This window comes from Camellia sinensis, chromosome 13 (assembly GCF_055761805.1).
Source record: "Camellia sinensis isolate YWXY chromosome 13, ASM5576180v1, whole genome shotgun sequence".
NCBI classification, from domain to species: Eukaryota; Viridiplantae; Streptophyta; class Magnoliopsida; order Ericales; family Theaceae; genus Camellia; species Camellia sinensis.
The window spans coordinates 37,224,525-37,244,801 of record NC_138973.1 but is presented as its reverse complement, the minus strand read 5'-3'; positions in this window follow the sequence as shown (position 1 = coordinate 37,244,801).

Below are 20,277 nucleotides of genomic sequence, written 5' to 3'. Positions count from 1 at the left end.
TTAACATAAATATTGGTCATTTAGTATAAATGTTGAGATTTGGTGATTTGGGAAATTAGGGTTTGAGATTTGTGGTATATAAGAGAGGGGTTTTGTGTTCTTTAAGCTCCATATGTATATGAGGTCTTGAAAATGAGGTTTTTGGGTTTGATAGGTGAGATTCGGTCTTAGGATCAATGTTTGTGAAAATGGGGAAAATGCCCTAATTGAACATAAATAATTAATTTGTATAATTAATTTGGTAATTGTGAGGAATATGAAATTGATTTGAACATCATGAAATTGGACGGAATTGGGACTTGTTGGTGTAGTCGGTTTGGTAAATCACTCACCTATGGAAATTGTGATAATTTATCTGTTTGGTAAATTCATTTATCTGTTTAGAAATAACTGCTTTGGGCTATCAGTGGAGGATAGTCTTGATTGTTGTAGAACTGCATGATGATTAGGTAAATTGAAACTAATCAATTGAAATATGTCATTAAATATGATAGTGGGAAGAACACATTGAATATGTGCCTTAATTGATCATGGTATAAGATAAAGAGTTCAATACATTGTATATGTATCTTGTCTAGGAGGAGATAGGGGATGTACTTCGTATATGATTATGTGCCTTAATACATTGTATATGTATCTTGTCTGGGAGGAGATAGGGGATGCACTCCGTATATGATTATGTGCCTTAATACATTGTATATGTATCTTGTATGGGAGGAGATAGGGGATGCACTCCGTATATGATTATGTGTTTTAATACATTGTATATGTATCTTTTTTGGGAGGAGATAGGGGATGTACTCCATATGTGCTTATTTTCTTTAATACATTGCATATGTACCTTTGTTTGGGAGGAGATAGGGGATGTACTCCATACGTGTGATTATATGCTTTATTACATTGTATATGTATCTTTGTTTGGGAGGAGATAGGGGATGGACTCCATAGATAATTAAGTTGGCCGGAGTGTCTAGGGTGAAAGTCCTGAAACCTTATAAATTGAAGTTCATGAATGAAGTCGACATTTGGAGTATTAATTACATGAGTTGTAGTCTCATTTTGAATTGTGGATAACGAAAGTGTTAAAAAGTCGAGTTGCAGTCTCATTTAAATTGTTTGGTTAGATAATGAACCATACTTAGTAATTGAATTGGATAAATAAGGGAAGTGGATTAAAACATGGTTGTGATTATTGTTGGGCTATGAGAAGGGTGTAAGCTGGTCTACACTTGTTAGTCTTTTGTCGAATGATAATGTTTTAGTTATTTCTCATATTAGGTTTAGTATATCTCTACTGGGCTTTGGCTCACCCTACTTGGGACACCATTTTCAGGTATAGGAGACGTGCCAAATTCAAGATCTTTGCTTGGGAGGTTTTAGGAGTTGAAGACTCTGCTTTGTTATTTGTTTTGTTGATTACATGTAAATGCAAGTCGAGGGCTTTACTTGTAAAGGAGTTAGAACTCTTCTTTTGTGTAACCAAGTAACAACTTGGAAAGATGTAAGCCCACATGGCATTCTATTATCTTTGTAAACATTTTCTACTTATATGAAACACCCTTTGCAATATTAACTTTGATGTATGCATGGAAATGTGATTTATCTATCATGTATATAGAACTGCTAGATGTCGGGATTATATAATATTTTGAGGGCATTACAACTTGGTATCAGAGCGTACCGGGTTTGAATACTTTGGGTACGTGGGAAGTGGTTAATACCACAATGGGTTTGTCTCGCTTGTTAGAGACTTATGTATGATGTTATATGCTTATGTGATAACATGTTTACGTGACTATATGGGTATGGAATTTAGTTTCTAGGATGTTGATTGGATCCTTGGGTTTCTGGGAGTCCTGTTGGAAGGGCACTTGATCAATGCCGTTTCTAACTGGAACTCTAGCAACGCCACGGGACAATCACTATCCGGAAATGTGATTTGTAAGTGCTTGTGTGATTATGTGCTTATGTGGAATAAATTACAGTTGTCCATCGTGTTAGGACGCGAGTGAAATAGCTTCGGCACCTTTGATAATGTGCTAATATCTTTGTTACCTTCATTAGGATGCCTAGACGAGAAAGTAGTGATTTCCCTCATTCCACACGGGAAGAGTTGTGGAAACAGTTTGTGGAGTTATGCCAAGGTACTACACCTTTGGTCCATTTTGAAGCATGGTTTGCTAACCTGTCGAGATTTGGCCCAGAGTTAGTGGAGACGGAGGAACTGTGTTGTTCAGAGTTTGAGAGTAGGCTATGTGACGACATCCGAGAAAGGATTGCTGAATCTTGGCATAGGAGTTATGTAGAGCAGTAATTGAAAATAATATATTTTTTTATATTTTAAATCAAAAATATTTTTTCAAAAATAATTCGAACCAAATATACAATAAAAATTATTTTAAATCAGCAATTGAATATTTATTTTGAAATTTTTTTATTTCCTTTGTAATATTTTCAATTAAAAAAATTGATTAATGTTAATTTTGGTTAATAATTAATTTGTTTAATTGAATTTTAAAAAGAGTTTGGTTATGAATGTTGGTCAGAATTTGTAACGCCCTCAAAATAACCCATAATAACCATAACATTAACATGCATTTATAACAGAAAATGAATCATTTGAGTTATTCATCAGAGTATTCTTATTGAAAGACATCACATGTAACATCCTGCAACATCAAAATAAATGCCCTAAGGGCTTACATCTCTCCAAGCTAACACTTGGACACAAAAAGGATGAGTACTAACTCATTTACAAGTTAAGCCCTAGGCTTGAATGTTTACATGAAACCTCAAAAATAACAAAATAAAACATATAACTAAAGACAAGTCTTCAAAATCCCAAACATCAAATCCTTCCAGGCTAAGTCCGTGGAGGTAGCTTATCACCTGAACCTGAAAATGATGTTCCCATAAAGGGTGAGCCACAGCCCAGTAGAAAAATGCTAAACCAAATATAAGCATCGAATAAAGCTATAGCATTCAATAGATGGTTAACTAAGATAATCAATTTTATCATTAAACAGTCTCATGACACTAATGTCTAAGACACATTTCACTTTCCATTATTATCAACATGGCTCAGAACCTGGCCAACTTACAACAGTGAATTGTATATCATATTCACATTACTTCCAATATCAACAAAACAAACGAGACTCATGCTCATATCAAAACACTTCATACTTCCCATTTGATACACATTTTAGTGCTGTATCAATAATCATGTAAAAACACTTCAATATAATAAGCACACATAAAAATGGTGCTAATGGAGTCCATCCCCTATCTCCTCCCAAACAAAAATCCGGTTTAGAGGTCCATCCCCTATCTTCCCCTAAACCGTGGAGTACATCCCCTATCTCCTCCCACACAAAACAATGTATGCATACACATAACATATACAACACACAATCAATACACATAATGTCTGTATTATTTCAGCAGTCAATATTGATGACTTAATCAATGATTAATTTCAGTTATCCCTAATCCACATGCAGTGTCTACAACAAGCATGACTATCCTCCACCGATAGCCCACAACAGTTATTTCTAGATTTGGAAATAAGTATACCATCAATTCAATAGGTGGATGATTTACATTATCCAACTACACCATTTAACCAATAACTTTCCCAATTTCATGAATTTAACCAAATTCCCCAATTCCCTCAAATTAATTATACAAATTAATTAATTAACACAACTAGGGTTTCTCCCAAAACTATCAAAGTATCCCCAACATATCAAAATACCAAAACTTAGAACAAAACTTATAGAATGGAGTAGGAAATCCCTACCTTGAAGATCACAACTAAAATAGAGAAGATGGAGATGATGACCTAAAATCCAAAGTGCTCCAAATCCTCTCTTTTTCAGATTAAAAGAAAGATCTCGCGAAGCTCTACCTTTCTTCCAAAGGAACTAGGGTAGAAGACCACCGGAAATAGATCAAATCTTGGAGAGAAGGTAAGAGTAGAGAGAGAAACTCTCAAGGGGCGGTTTTTAAAAGTTAAGAGATGAAAACTAGGTCAAAAAGTGATCAGAAAAGTGAAATCACGGACTGATGTAGTCGACTCTACGCTCGAGCGTAGAAAGCCCCGCTCGAGCGTAAGACACAGAATCATGCTCGAGCGTGAAGAAAGCCGCTCGAGCGTCGATTGCACCCTTTCAGAAGTTTTGCAGGCGCTGCACCCGCTCGAGCGTCAAACTCCCCGCTCGAGCGGAGGAGCAAAACAAGGGATCACGCTCGAGCGTAAAAACTACCGCTCGAGCGGAAGAACTGCAGAGCAAAGTACTGGGAGATGGAAAATCCCGCTCGAGCGTCAAAACTCCCGCTCGAGCGGAGAAGCAACAACGAAGGGCCCGCTCGAGCGTTAAAACCTCCGCTCGAGCGTGAAGGCCAAAATCTGGGCATCACCTATTGGCATCAAAATTCAACCAACCTGTACCAGACCCGTCCAACACAACTATACTTCAAATACAAAGAGATTAAAGGATAACAACAACCAATAAATAATGACATGATCTACGGAGCCTAAGTCCGGATACAATAATCTAAAGAGAAAAGACCGGGGTCGCTATAACCTCCCCCCCTTAAAAGAATTTCGTCCCCGAAATTAAGCACAAGGTTTTAAAAAAACAAGTTTTCTCAAATTCCAACAATATGTTAACTCAATAATAAACAACTTGACCCAACATCGGCCATTCCATCTCTTAACTAAGAGGCATGCCCCAATATGCAAAACAAACATATATTTCAACCTGCGTTAACACTATGCAATTTTCTTTCAATTTCAAGGATTTTCAATATATTCAACATATACAATGTTCCATTAAACTTCCATTTCGAGACAAGTTCCAAAATATTTCCATTAATCAAAACATTCACAATGTTTTACAGCTCAAGATATATATATAAAGCTCTAAAGTTCGACAATATTACAAAATCTACATACAAGATTACAAGTCGATAAGCATGTCCGGATATTTTTCGCGGACTTCCAACTCACGTTCCCAAGTGGCTTCCTCCACACCATGATGTTTCCACAAAACTTTAACCAAAGGAATGGTCTTGCCTCGCAAGACTTGATCCCGCTTATCCAAAACCCTAACCGGTCTCTCCTCATACGAGACATCCTCATCAACTACTAAATCGGTCCAATCCAATACATGTGATGGATCTGGCTCATACTTCCGAAGCATACTCACATGAAACACGTCATGTACTCCGGACAACTGTGGCGGCAAAGCTAAACGATAAGCAGTCTCGCCAATCCTCTCAAGGATCTCAAAAGGACCAATGAATCGAGGGGACAACTTCCCGCTCTTCCCAAACCTCATCAATCCCCGTCTAGGCGATATCTTCAAAAAGACATGATCACTCACCTCAAACACCAAAGGTCTCCTCCTACGGTCGGCATAAGATTTTTGACGACTCTGGGCTGTAACAAGCCTCTTACGGATAAGCTCAACCTTCTCCGTCGTTTCCCTTACTAACTCCGGACCCAACAGAGGTGCATCACCCACCTCGGCCCAACAAACAGGAGACCTACACGGTCGGCCGTATAAGGCCTCAAACGGTGCCATACCGATACTAGACTGGAAGCTGTTGTTGTAGGCAAACTCCACTAATGGCATGTGCCTCTCCCACGACCCGCTAAAGTCAAGAACACAACCCCGAAGCATATCTTCAAGGATCTGAATAGTACGCTCGGACTGCCCATCAGTCTGAGGATGATAAGCTGTGCTAAAGGTCAACTTAGTACCTAAGGCGCTCTGCAAGCCCTGCCATAATCTGGCAGTAAAACGAGGGTCTCTATCTGAAACGATCGTCACTGGAACCCCGTGTAACCTCACTATGTCCCGAATATATAAATCGGCCAGATGATCAACTGAATCTCTAACACGCATAGGAATAAAATGCGCCGACTTAGTCAACCGGTCCACAACTACCCAAATAGCATCACTACCCCGTTGAGTCCTCGGAAGACCCACAACGAAGTCCATAGTGACATGTTCCCACTTCCACTCGGCAATAGGCAAGGGTTGCAACAAACCCGCTGGCCTTTGATGTTCGGCCTTCACTTGCTGACAAGTAAGGCACTTAGATACGAAAGCTGCCACATCTCTCTTCATACCCCGCCACCAAAACTGGCGACCCAAATCCCGATACATCTTAGTACCTCCCGGATGCACCGCAAGGCGTGAATGATGAAACTCTCGGAGTACCTCCTCTCGATAAGACTCCGGCACAAACAGACGGTCCCGGTATCTCACACTCAGGTCGGGATACACCGTCAAACCTTTCTCAACCTTCCCACCAGAAATCTTCTCACGGAGGGATTCTACCTCAAGGTCGCCCCTCTGAGCCTCTAACACTCGTGTCACAAGTGTAGGCTGTGCAACAACAGAAAACAAGGCCGCAGCCTCAACAGATTCGCCCAGAAGGAAATTAAACTCTCCAAGTGCACCCAACATCTCCCATTCCCGGATGGCTATACTAGCTATGTCACCAACAGGTTTCCTGCTAAGGGCGTCGGCCACCACATTGGCCTTTCCCGGATGATAATGCAATTCAAAGTCATAATCCTCAATAAATTCCATCCACCTCCTCTGCCTCAAGTTCAAGTCTTTCTGTGTGAACAGATATTTCAAACTCTTATGATCCGAGAATACCTCGAACCTCTCACCGTAAAGATAATGTCTCCAAATCTTCAAGGCAAATATCACAGCTGCTAACTCTAAATCATGCGTAGGGTAATTCTTCTCGTGAACTTTCAACTGACGTGAGCCATAGGCAACCACTTTCCCCTCTTGCATCAACACACAACCAAGACCCTCTCGTGAGGCGTCACAATAGACTGCATAACCCAACCCTCTCTCCGGAATAATCAAGACTGGAGCAGTGGTCAGTCTAACTTTCAACTCCTGGAACGACTTTTCACAAGTCTCACTCCAAGCAAATTTGACTCCCTTCCGAGTCAATCTAGTCAAAGGCGAAGCTAATCTGGAGAAATCTCTTACAAACCGGCGATAATACCCAGCTAATCCCAGAAAACTGCGGATCTCAAACACACTCTTAGGCTGTGCCCAATCTTGCACTGCCTCTACCTTGGATGTATCAACAGACACTCCTTCACCGGATACCACATGGCCTAAGAATTTGACTTCTCTCAGCCAGAACTCACACTTCCCAAACTTGGCATACAGCCTATGGGCTCTAAGTAACTCAAGCACCACCTTCAAGTGTGCCTCGTGCTCCTCCTCAGAAGGCGAATAGATAAGGATGTCGTCCACAAAAACGACTACAAACTGATCCAAGAATTCCCGGAAGATCCGGTTCATCAAGTCCATAAAGACTGCCGGTGCATTGGTGAGCCCGAATGGCATTACCAAAAACTCATAATGGCCATACCGCGTACGGAATGCCGTCTTCGGAATATCCTCTTCCCTGACCCTCAACTGGTGGTAACCCGATCTCAAGTCTATCTTCGAGAAACAACGGGAACCCTTCAACTGGTCAAACAGGTCATCGATACGAGGCATAGGGTACTTATTCTTAACCGTAGCCCGATTCAATTTCCGATAATCTATGCAAAGTCTCAAAGCACCACCTTTCTTTTTAACAAAGAGGGCCGGTGCTCCCCAAGGCGAAACACTAGGACGTATAAAGCCTTTATCTAGCAACTCCTGGAGTTGGATCTTCAACTCAACTAACTCAGCTGGGGCAAAACGATAGGGTGCCATAGAAATCGGCGCCGTGCCGGGCACTAAGTCAATAGAGAATTCAATCTCTCGATGCGGTGGCAAACCAACAAGATCCTCGGGAAAAACGTCCGAGTACTCACAAACCACCCTTGGCAACACAACCTGGGTCTCATCATCCTCACTAATCGAAAGGTTGGCAAGTAGACCACTAAGCTCACTCCGTCCTCGCGGAACATACCCTGATGGCAACACATTACCAACCCGGTCCCCCAGAAAATGAAAATACTCTCCGCTCACGGTACAACAAGTGATTCTCTGGCGGTAGCAATCAATAACTGCCCGGTATGACGATAACCAGTCCATACCCAAAATAACATCGAAACCTCTCATAGGCATAACTACAAAGGAAAATGGGATTCTATGGTAATCAACTTCTATATCACAACCCCTAACACCGTGTTTCAAAATCAATTCACCCCCAAGAGGCGACACTACACAAATAGGAGATGCTAACTGTGCTAACTCCAACTCCAAAACAGATGCAAATGCAGCAGACACAAAGGAATGAGATGCACCCGTATCAATCAAAACATTGGCAACCGAGTTGCAAAACAAGAAAGTACCTCTCACAACAGATGGAGCCGGTACAAGATCCTGCGCGGTAACAGCATACACGCGCCCAGATGACCTCTGATCAACCTGCTCACCCCTAGGAGCATAAGATTGTTGCACCGACTGGGACGATGAAGCCCCCTGATTGGCCCTCGAGGCCTGACCCGACTGAGCTGGCTGCTGACCCTGAATCTGCCTCAAACCAGATGCACCAGGTGTGCCACCCAACTGCGGGCAATACCTCTTCATATGCCCTGGCTGACCACACTGATAACACGAGAGTGGCTGGCCTCTCCCCTGACTCTGGCTCTGAGATCGAGCCGAAGAAGATGCTGCTCTCTGAACTCCTCCCCTCTGAGGACAAACTGGAGACTTGTGGCCCAACTGGCCACACTTGAAACAGGTAATGTCTCCCTGACTGCCTTTCCCCGAACTAGCACTCGGTACAGGAAAAGTCGATCTCGAAAAGCTACCATGAGACTGCTGGGGACTAAAACCCTTCTGTCTCCTACCATCACTCTGACTATCCTGACTCCTCTTGGAGCCCTTCTGCCCTTCCTCCTCCTCTTGCATCATGATCTCCATATGGGCTGCAGCATCAACCATACGCCCATAATCCCGAATCATAGTTCCCCCAACTCTCAGCTTGAGGCCACGCCTCAACTTCCTCTCAAACTCAATACAACGGCGTTCCTCAGACGCCACCAATTCAGGTGCAAACCTGGATAAACTAGTAAATGCAGCCTCAAACTCGGCCACAGAAGAACTCGACTGCTTAAGCTGACAAAACTGATCTCGCAGCTTCTCCCTAACTGCCGGAGATAAAAACTTCTCCTGGAAAGCATTCACAAAAGCCTCCCACGTACCTCCTATACGCCCCTTAGTAAACTTCCACCACTGACCCGCATCCCCCTTCAACTGGAAAGATGCCAAGGTCACTTTCAACCCCTCGTCTTCGATGCCAAGCATCTCAAACGTCTTCGTTGTCTGTTCGAGCCATTCATCTGCCTTAAGCGGCTCTTTAGGATCACCCACAAATTCATCCGGATTGGACCGGAAGAACTCCCTCTTCAGAAAGGAAGGTCCTGCATCCGCAATACCAGCCTGAGCTTGATTCTCAGCTCTGAGAATGCCAACTGACTCCCTGAATGCCCCCGCTATCTCTCGAGCTAAAGCGCCCAAAGCCTGCTGGCCTACTGGCTCGGCCACATTGGCCTGGCCAATTCCCTCCTGAACTATCGGAATCTCCTCTGGCACAGGCACCTCCTGCCTACCCGGCCTACCACGCCTCCCGCGTCCTCGTCCTCGTCCTGACATCCTAATAAAGGAAACAAAGACATTAGCACATTAATAAATGTGCCAAAGCTAAACACTCGCGTCCTAATACAATGGACAACAATAATTCATTCCACGTAAGCACATAATCACATAAGCACCTACGAATTTCATTCCCGGATAATGATAGTCCCAATGCGTTACTATAGTTCCGGTTGGAAGCAGCAGTGATCAAGTGCCTTTCCAACAAGACTACTAGAAACTCAAGGGTCAAATCACCATCCTAGAAACTACATTCCATACCCACATAGTCACATAAACATGTTATCACGTAAGCATATAACATTACACTAAGTCTCTATCAAACGAGACGAACCCATTGTGATACTAATCACTTCCCACGTACCCAAAGTATTCAAACCCGGTACGCTCTGATACCAAGTTGTAACGCCCTCAAAATAACCCATAATAACCATAACATTAACATGCATTTATAACAGAAAATGAATCATTTGAGTTATTCATCAGAGTATTCTTATTGAAAGACATCACATGTAACATCCTGCAACATCAAAATAAATGCCCTAAGGGCTTACATCTCTCCAAGCTAACACTTGGACACAAAAAGGATGAGTACTAACTCATTTACAAGTTAAGCCCTAGGCTTGAATGTTTACATGAAACCTCAAAAATAACAAAATAAAACATATAACTAAAGACAAGTCTTCAAAATCCCAAACATCAAATCCTTCCAGGCTAAGTCCGTGGAGGTAGCTTATCACCTGAACCTGAAAATGATGTTCCCATAAAGGGTGAGCCACAGCCCAGTAGAAAAATGCTAAACCAAATATAAGCATCGAATAAAGCTATAGCATTCAATAGATGGTTAACTAAGATAATCAATTTTATCATTAAACAGTCTCATGACACTAATGTCTAAGACACATTTCACTTTCCATTATTATCAACATGGCTCAGAACCTGGCCAACTTACAACAGTGAATTGTATATCATATTCACATTACTTCCAATATCAACAAAACAAACGAGACTCATGCTCATATCAAAACACTTCATACTTCCCATTTGATACACATTTTAGTGCTGTATCAATAATCATGTAAAAACACTTCAATATAATAAGCACACATAAAAATGGTGCTAATGGAGTCCATCCCCTATCTCCTCCCAAACAAAAATCCGGTTTAGAGGTCCATCCCCTATCTTCCCCTAAACCGTGGAGTACATCCCCTATCTCCTCCCACACAAAACAATGTATGCATACACATAACATATACAACACACAATCAATACACATAATGTCTGTATTATTTCAGCAGTCAATATTGATGACTTAATCAATGATTAATTTCAGTTATCCCTAATCCACATGCAGTGTCTACAACAAGCATGACTATCCTCCACCGATAGCCCACAACAGTTATTTCTAGATTTGGAAATAAGTATACCATCAATTCAATAGGTGGATGATTTACATTATCCAACTACACCATTTAACCAATAACTTTCCCAATTTCATGAATTTAACCAAATTCCCCAATTCCCTCAAATTAATTATACAAATTAATTAATGAACACAACTAGGGTTTCTCCCAAAACTATCAAAGTATCCCCAACATATCAAAATACCAAAACTTAGAACAAAACTTATAGAATGGAGTAGGAAATCCCTACCTTGAAGATCACAACTAAAATAGAGAAGATGGAGATGATGACCTAAAATCCAAAGTGCTCCAAATCCTCTCTTTTTCAGATTAAAAGAAAGATCTCGCGAAGCTCTACCTTTCTTCCAAAGGAACTAGGGTAGAAGACCACCGGAAATAGATCAAATCTTGGAGAGAAGGTAAGAGTAGAGAGAGAAACTCTCAAGGGGCGGTTTTTAAAAGTTAAGAGATGAAAACTAGGTCAAAAAGTGATCAGAAAAGTGAAATCACGGACTGATGTAGTCGACTCTACGCTCGAGCGTAGAAAGCCCCGCTCGAGCGTAAGACACAGAATCATGCTCGAGCGTGAAGAAAGCCGCTCGAGCGTCGATTGCACCCTTTCAGAAGTTTTGCAGGCGCTGCACCCGCTCGAGCGTCAAACTCCCCGCTCGAGCGGAGGAGCAAAACAAGGGATCACGCTCGAGCGTAAAAACTACCGCTCGAGCGGAAGAACTGCAGAGCAAAGTACTGGGAGATGGAAAATCCCGCTCGAGCGTCAAAACTCCCGCTCGAGCGGAGAAGCAACAACGAAGGGCCCGCTCGAGCGTTAAAACCTCCGCTCGAGCGTGAAGGCCAAAATCTGGGCATCACCTATTGGCATCAAAATTCAACCAACCTGTACCAGACCCGTCCAACACAACTATACTTCAAATACAAAGAGATTAAAGGATAACAACAACCAATAAATAATGACATGATCTACGGAGCCTAAGTCCGGATACAATAATCTAAAGAGAAAAGACCGGGGTCGCTATAGAATTAATAATTAATTTTTTGAGTAATGTGTTTGGTTATGAGTTATATAACCACTTGAATTAAGTTTTCAAAACTCTTTCCAAAACTTATAACTAAACAAATTTTTTTATTTCACATGTCACATCAAATATTCAACACTCAGCTCAAAATTCTTTTCAAAACTCATAACCAAAGCTCACAAACTCAAAATATGACTCTAGTCTCAAATCATATTTAGAAAACTCTACCAAATGCTACCAAAACTTTTTTTCTGTTGTGGTTTAGTGAATTTTCATTATTTTTTTTAATCCTTGTACAGAATAGTGTAATTTTGTCTCGTTTAGGATAGAGTTTCTTTTTGACTTTTGTGAGAGAAAAAATGAAATGATTATGGTTTGGATGTGACATTTTGTCTTATATAGCCAAAATAGTCCATTTTGTCTTATATGACTATTTTAGCCTAAACTAGTATCCCAAACGGGGGCAAAGCTCTTCAAATTATGACCATAAATAACCATCTAATAAGCTAACATTAAGTTGGGGGGGATTTCTAAAGGAATTTGAAAAAAGAAAGGAAAAATATGTGTAAAATTAGGTAAAATATATGTATATTTTATTAATATTTTATCTATATTTTACCTTTCTCTTTTGAAATCTCTTCCTAAATCTCCCTACTAAACACGGCGTAAGAAAATCAACTGCAAAATCAGAGCATCAAATATGGAATATTAATAGACTCAGATACTGTACTGATCACAATCCCATCATACCCAACACATATACCAGCAAAATTACACCAACTAAGAAAGATTAAACGAAAATTACTAGCTATTAAAGGTGTCAATTAAGCAGAAAAGATCAAATAGTAAAATCTAAAAGATAAGAGCGTATTTCATAGCCTAATTGAGAGGGAAACTTACATTCAAACTATGCAATTGAGGCTTATTTTGGCAATTAAGAAAAAAGTCTATTTATTGGCATATTTAGATCACATTGTCCTTTTTTTTTATATATATATATTTATTAGGGGCAACCCGACCCGACCCGACCCCCTTTGGATGGATGTGTGACACTGGGCGGGCAGGTGCGGGCTAGGATTTTGGTGTTTTGCGGGTTCGGGTCGGGTGGCGGGTGATCCGCCACTTTGGCCATTAAACCCGACCCGCCCGTTTCTGTGTCTTTTTTTTTTTTTTCATTTTTTTAAAAATGTTTTTCCCCCCTTTTCTGATCTCACTAACCTAAACTAAACCTAACCCATTCTTCATCTTCGATACACACAACACAGACACACACACACACACACACACACACACTCTCTCTCTCTCTCTCTCTCTCTCTTCTCTGTCACTCTTTCCCCCCAAAACCCTACCCATACTAACGGCGACGGCGATCTACACTGAGAATCGCAGACGATCAACGATCTACACTGACGATCGACCATTAGGCAGCCCTTTTCTGAGAATCGCAGCCGTTTTCTGAGAATTGCAGATTAAAACTTAACTCATTGGCATTCTTTGACCTGAAAGAGGATCGATGATCATGGTGTGGTGGTGAGATATTGTCTTGTCTTCTTCTTTCCTCTTCTTCTCTTATTCTCCTCAATCTATAATATGTTTTGTAATTTTTTTTGTTCAACTTCGATGACATCTGTTTGTTTGGTCTTCTTCTTTCCTCTCCTTCTCCTCAATCTCTACTCTAATTAGTTCTTATTTTTATTTTTTTTGTTCTAGTTTGTTGCAATTTTAAAGTGAAACCAGTGGAAAAGAAGAGATGTTCTACTTCTACACAATTTGAAGAAGCTTACAGTGAGGTTCTACTTCTTTCTCTCTCTCCGTAACTGAATAATGGTGTAACTGAATCTGTTTTTTGATTTTTGATTTTTTTTTTTACAATGTGAAGTGGCAAATTTCAATATTGAATTTTTGTATTCTGCAATATTGAATCTGTTTTTTGATTTTTTTTTCTTTGTGTGGATAAATGGTCTTTGAATATTGAATTTGTAGGCAAATTTGTGAATGAAAAATGGAAAAACTGATGAACTTAATGAATTTGTAGGATGTTTGTCTTTATTTATTTGTTTATTTATTTACTAATTCTTCTCAGTACTAATGTTGGTTTGTTGTTAACTATGTTTGATGCTATGCTCTGTTTAATAAAGAAATTGAGCTGATTTGTTATTTAATTGAGCTGGTCTGTTTAATAAAGAAATTGAGCTGGTTTGATGCTATGCTATGTTGTGCTGTGCTATGCTCTGTTAATGTTGGTTGGTTTGTTATTTAATTGAGCAAGTCTTGTGGGATTATTTTTTGTTAAAATTAGACTAGTACTGGGTTTGGATGCAGAGAATTGAACATTTAAATTGTTGTTTTGGTTTGGTTTAATTTTTTAGTTCCTTTTTTAAAAACAAAATGTATTGAGTTTGTGGCTGGTGTCTTGTCTTCAAAATAGATCCCAAATATTATATAAACATATTATATATGCTTATTCAGTCCTTTTAGTGGTCTTAACGGGTGAAATGAGAATATATATAAGAGGATATATAATATTATCATAATATTATATAAGCATATTATATATTCTAACTGTCACAATGGTCTTTGTCATATTATATATGATAAACAAATGGTCTTAAGCATATTATAATATTATATAAGCATATTATATGTGCTTATTCAGTCCTTCAGCATCATGTCACAAATATTACCAAAAGTGAAATGAGAAATCAATCCTTGCTAACCGCCTGCAACTTGTTTGAGTTTACTGAGTTAACTCTGATTGCTATCAGAGTTAAAAGGTCTGTGAAAAACTAGTGTTAGGTGATGCTAAGTGTCTCAAAAACTCATACATGATAACATAATGTTTTTGCTATTAAAAAAAGTCCTGCATGTAGGCTTATTGAGTTAACTCTGATTGCTATTAAAATGTTTGTGTTTGTTATTCATTCTCTCTCTTGTTCTATGTTTGGTTTTTGACAGTTCATTTCATAATCTTTTCGTCATGGATCCTCCAAGCGAAGAAACATTTTTTGTTAATCCTAATGTTGAGCCTGAATCATCTTCTATTGACCCCTCTACCCAACCTATTGCTCGCCCTGCAAGACCACCCTTGGCCAAAAGTAGTAGTAGTGGGAGAACACAATCAAAGGCTTGGGATCATTTTGAAAAGATTAAGGGTATTGATGGGAAAGATAGGGCTATGTGCAAGTATTGTAAGAAAGAATATATGGCAAGCTCTAAGAGTCATAGAACAAGTAATTTATTAACTCATTTGAAAAATTGTACAAAGTATCCATATAGGGATACTCAAGGGCAACAAACATTGGGATTTAAACCAATAGAAGTTGATGGGGAGGGTGGGGTTGTTGATGTTGTCGCTACATCATTTTCTGTAGAAGTTGGTATGAGGTATCTTGCCGAGATGATAGTAATTGATGAATTGCCCTTTAAGTTTGTGGATGGGGTTGATTTTAAAAGGTTTTGCAATGTCATGCAACCCAAGTTCAAGATCCCATCTCGACATACCGTTGCTAGGGACATTGTAGACATATACACTAATGAAAGAGAGAGGTTGAAGAAACTTGTGAAGGGGCGTAGAATTTGCTTTACCACAGACACATGGACTTCTATACAAAATTTGTGTTACATGTGTCTAACAGCACATTTCATTGATGATGATTGGAAGTTACAAAAGAGGATCATTAATTTTTGTCAAGTTGAAGACCACAAAGGAGAAACTCCAGGGAAAAAAATTGAGGCACTCTTAAAAGAGTGGGACATTGATGGCCCTTTTACCTTAACCATTGACAATGCGAGTTCCAATAATCTAACCATTAGATTCTTGAAATGAACTACAAAACTGTGGAAGGGAACTGTCTTGGGTCATGAGTTTTTACATATGCGTTGTTGTACGCATATTCTAAATCTCATTGTTAGTGATGGATTAAAGGATCTTGAGTCTTGTATAGCGAATGCGAGGCATGCAGTGAGATGTGTGAGGTCTTCTCCAAACCGCCTTGACACTTTTAAAAAGTATGTGGAAAGTTTGAAAATTGAGAGTAAGAGTCTCTTGTGCTTAGATGTGCCAACATAGTGGAATTCCACATATCTTATGTTAGAGGCGGCGGAAAAATTTGAGAGTGCTTTTCAAAGAATGGGTGAGGAGGACAACAATTATAAACACTATTTTTTGGACAATGAAGGGGGTAAGAGGAGAGAGATGCCTGCAGCCGAGGATTGGGATAATTGCAGGGTGCTTTTGAAATTTCTTAAAATGTTCTACAATGCAACAAAGAGATTTTCTGGGTCTTTATTTGTTACTTCAAATACATTCTACACGGAAATTTTTGTCATTGAAAACATGATTGGACAATTAATCAAAGACAATGATCCTATTTTGTCTTCAATGGCGAAGAAAATGAAAGAGAAGTTTGACAAGTATTGGGGAAATGGGGATAAAATCAATCTCCTTTTGCATGTTGCGGTTGTGCTTGACCCCAGAAGGAAAATGACATACTTGTAATTTTGTTTTTCAACAATTTTTGGTGGGGATATGGTGAAAGTGAAAGAAATGTTAGACAAGGTAAAACATTGTTTGATTCAATTGTATGATCATTATGCCACACTTGATTCAACAAATGTGCATGTCTCCAATGTAAATGAAACAATAGATATGGTGATAGATGAAAATGATCCACATTCTATTGTGAACTCTCAATTTAACTCATTCTTGGAGGGGCAATTTTGTAGTAGTGGGAGTATATCGGAATTGGACAAGTATTTGGGTGATATTGAGAAAGGTGGAAAAATGCTGAATTTGATATCTTGGAGTGGTGGAAGGTTAATGCAACAAAGTATAGAGTATTACCACTTATAGCAAGAGATGTGTTGGCAATGCCTATCTCCACTGTTGCTTCTGAGTCGACTTTTAGTATGGGAGGTCGTATACTTGATCCATTCCGTAGTTCACTTGCTCCCAAGATGGTGGAGGTTCTTGTTTGTACACAAAATTGGCTTCGAAGTAACATTCTAATATGCCTTCGACAATCAATGGATAATGTTGAAGAATTTGAACAACAATATGATTCGGGTAATATATATACAATGATTTATTTTTTTAAAATTTTATTTATTATCTTCACTTCACATATTTTTTTTGTATTATGTTTTATGTGTAGTTGTTTCGGAATCAAGTTCATGTTCAAGTCCAAGTCCGGAGAGTACATATATTGGAGTTTAATATCATTGGTAAAATACTTTCCCTTTGTTATATTATGTTTACTTCACATGTTTTTGTATATACTTTCCCTTTGTTATACTTTGTTATACTTTCCCTCTATTATGCTTTCCCTTTGTTATAACAATAAAGCCATTGGTTTCTAATTTCAGGTGTTTTCCTTGGCATGGTGGAGCATAAGAGACCTCAATTACTAGCCTCGAGGTCGTATTCTCTTTGGTTGAAGGTTTTCTATCTCTCTCTTGTTGAACTCTGTTATTATTTTTAGTTTCTTTATCTCTGCAAATTATTTTGAAAGTAGTATGTGTTGCAGAGTGATTGAATTATATCTCTTTATGCACTTTAGGAGAACCTTTTCTCGTTTACTCTGCAATTCATGCATCATTTCCTAAAGTGTGTTATACAAGAAATTCTTGGAATGATGATTTTAGTCCATTTAGCTAAATTTGTTTTTCATCAATGTTGTTGTGTTTCGGTAGCCCAAAATGAAGTATGACCTTAGTAAATATTTTTTAGTTGCCATCAATGGTTACTTTGAGTTTTCTAAATCCATCTAGTCAAAATCCCTATCTAAGTTGCCTTGAGGTGAAATTGGGCCACCGAAAGTATATCACTCCAAATGCTTAACCCTGAAGATAATTTAATAAATTTGCATTTAATTGTTAATGTGCACACATCATCCAGTCATGTATGTTTGTCCTATGTTTTGGACTTGCTTGATTAATATATCCCATTCTCTTTGCTTCTTGACTTTCTAAAAAGCATTGGAAAAAGAACTGTTATTGTTATACTTTCCCTTTGTTATATTATGTTTACTTATTTTAAGTTTAAGTCTTTTTAGTGTTTTCCTTGTTAAATAATTTCATTTTTTTGTTATGCAGGTTTGGGTTATGGCTCATGGTTCATGGTTTGGCTCAAAGAAATCAATGGCTTTATTGTTTTTTTTTTAAAGTTGTTTTGAAAATATGACTATTAGTTGGTACTTTCTTTAGATGACTGTAATACTTTATTTTGGATGATTGTATTAAGAAGTTTTAAATTTTTTGGATGACTGTAATATTTTTGTTTTGGATGATTGTAATACTTTATTTTGGATGGTTGTATGTTTTACAATAGTAGGTTGTTTATAAATGAGCAGGTTATTTGATTCTCAAATCTCATTTAATCCTACAGTGGATGATTCTCAAATCTAATTTAATTCTCAAATTTGTGCTACGTTGTTTGTTTGTTTGTATTACAGTGGGAGTCCAAGTTGCTCATATACAAAAACAAACTGTTTGTTTGTTTTAAAATAGCAGGTTGTTTATAAATGAGCATGAGCAGGTTATTTGATTATCAAATCTCATTTATTCCTCAACCACACCACCTATGTGCAATGCATACACTATTTGCTTGTCTTTAGCACACACAGCACACACATTGTGTCTATTGGCAGATTGATCAACCCTAGTGTTTATTATTATGCATGCACAACACACCAATTATGTTTGTTTGGTTTTGTTGTGTATGACTATATGTGTTTGTTTTGCCCACTGCTGCAGTGTTTATGTATGCATTGCACATAGGTGGTGGTTGAGGAATTAAGTGTACATTAATTTAGTTATTAATTTAGTTAATTAAGTGTACATGTTAAATTATGTCGAAAATTTGTAAAATTTTAAACCGCCAAACCAATTCGCATCCATCCGCCAATCCGCTCAATCCGCATCCGCCGGATTGGCGGACGGATGCGGATGGATTTTCTCCAATCTGCCAATCCGGCAGACGGATGGCGGATTAGAGGTTCCGTGGCCGCAACCGACCAGCGACCACCCCTAATTTTTATAAGAAATTTTTTAAAAAAAAATCAAAAATTAATTTTTTTTTCTTACTTCACAAAATAGGCATGAGAGTTGAAAGCAGGAGGTTATCTCACTCCCATCTCTCTCTCTCTCTTACTCTTTCCTCTTTACTCTTTAGAGCATCTCCAATGCATCTTCCATAACTTCAAATATGACTTTCTCTATCTAAATCCTTGTTGAAGTGTTGGGTGTGTTGGTTGAGGTACTGTATACCACACACTCAAATATGGGAGTTTAGGAGTTGTTTGACATGATTACAAAAACTCTTTTTTGGTACTGTCAAGCAAAAGTCAAGCTTTTTACGAGCTAATAAAACAATTTAAAAAGTTTAAAAGTTTTTCATTAACATTTTTTTAACAATTACGAAACATGCAAGTTTTTTTTTTTAAAAAAATTTTGAAAAAATAAATAATAAATAATAAAACAATTGCCAAACCTCTCTTTAGATGGTGTTTGACAACTGTAACGCCCTATAAAACAACCCATAAATCATACATTTATGACACAAGAAAATAACAATATATTCCATACATCAGAGTGTTTAGTACAAAGGTATTACATGTTGACAACAAAAGTAAATGCCCTACGGGCTTACAACTTTCCAAGTCAACACTTGGGTTCAACAAAAGGAGAGTTCTAACTCTTTATACAAATAAGCCCTTGGCTTGAATTTACATGTAATACACAAAAAGACAACAACAAAAGTTCTTCCGCCTCTAAGCCTCCCAAGCTACGTCCTTGGAGGTGGCATACCACCTGGACCTGAAAATGGTGACCCATATAGGGTGAGCCGCAGCCCAGTAGAGATATACTAAACCAGATACGAGCAATAACTAACACATTAGCATATGATAAATGGCTAACACTTGTGAACCAACTTCCAACACAATTCAGTTCCATAACAATTATGTACGTGTTTCATTCCACTTTCCTTTACTTAACCAATTCAATTCATAAACATGGCTCAGAACCTGGCCAAACAATTAGATGAGATAACAACTCATATAACAACACTTCCAATAACCACAATTTAATGAGACTACAGCTCATATAAAAACACTTCGATACTTCAATTACCAATGGAGTCCATCCCCTATCTCCTCTCAAATAGGTTTGAGAGTCCATCCCCTATCTCCTCCCAAACTA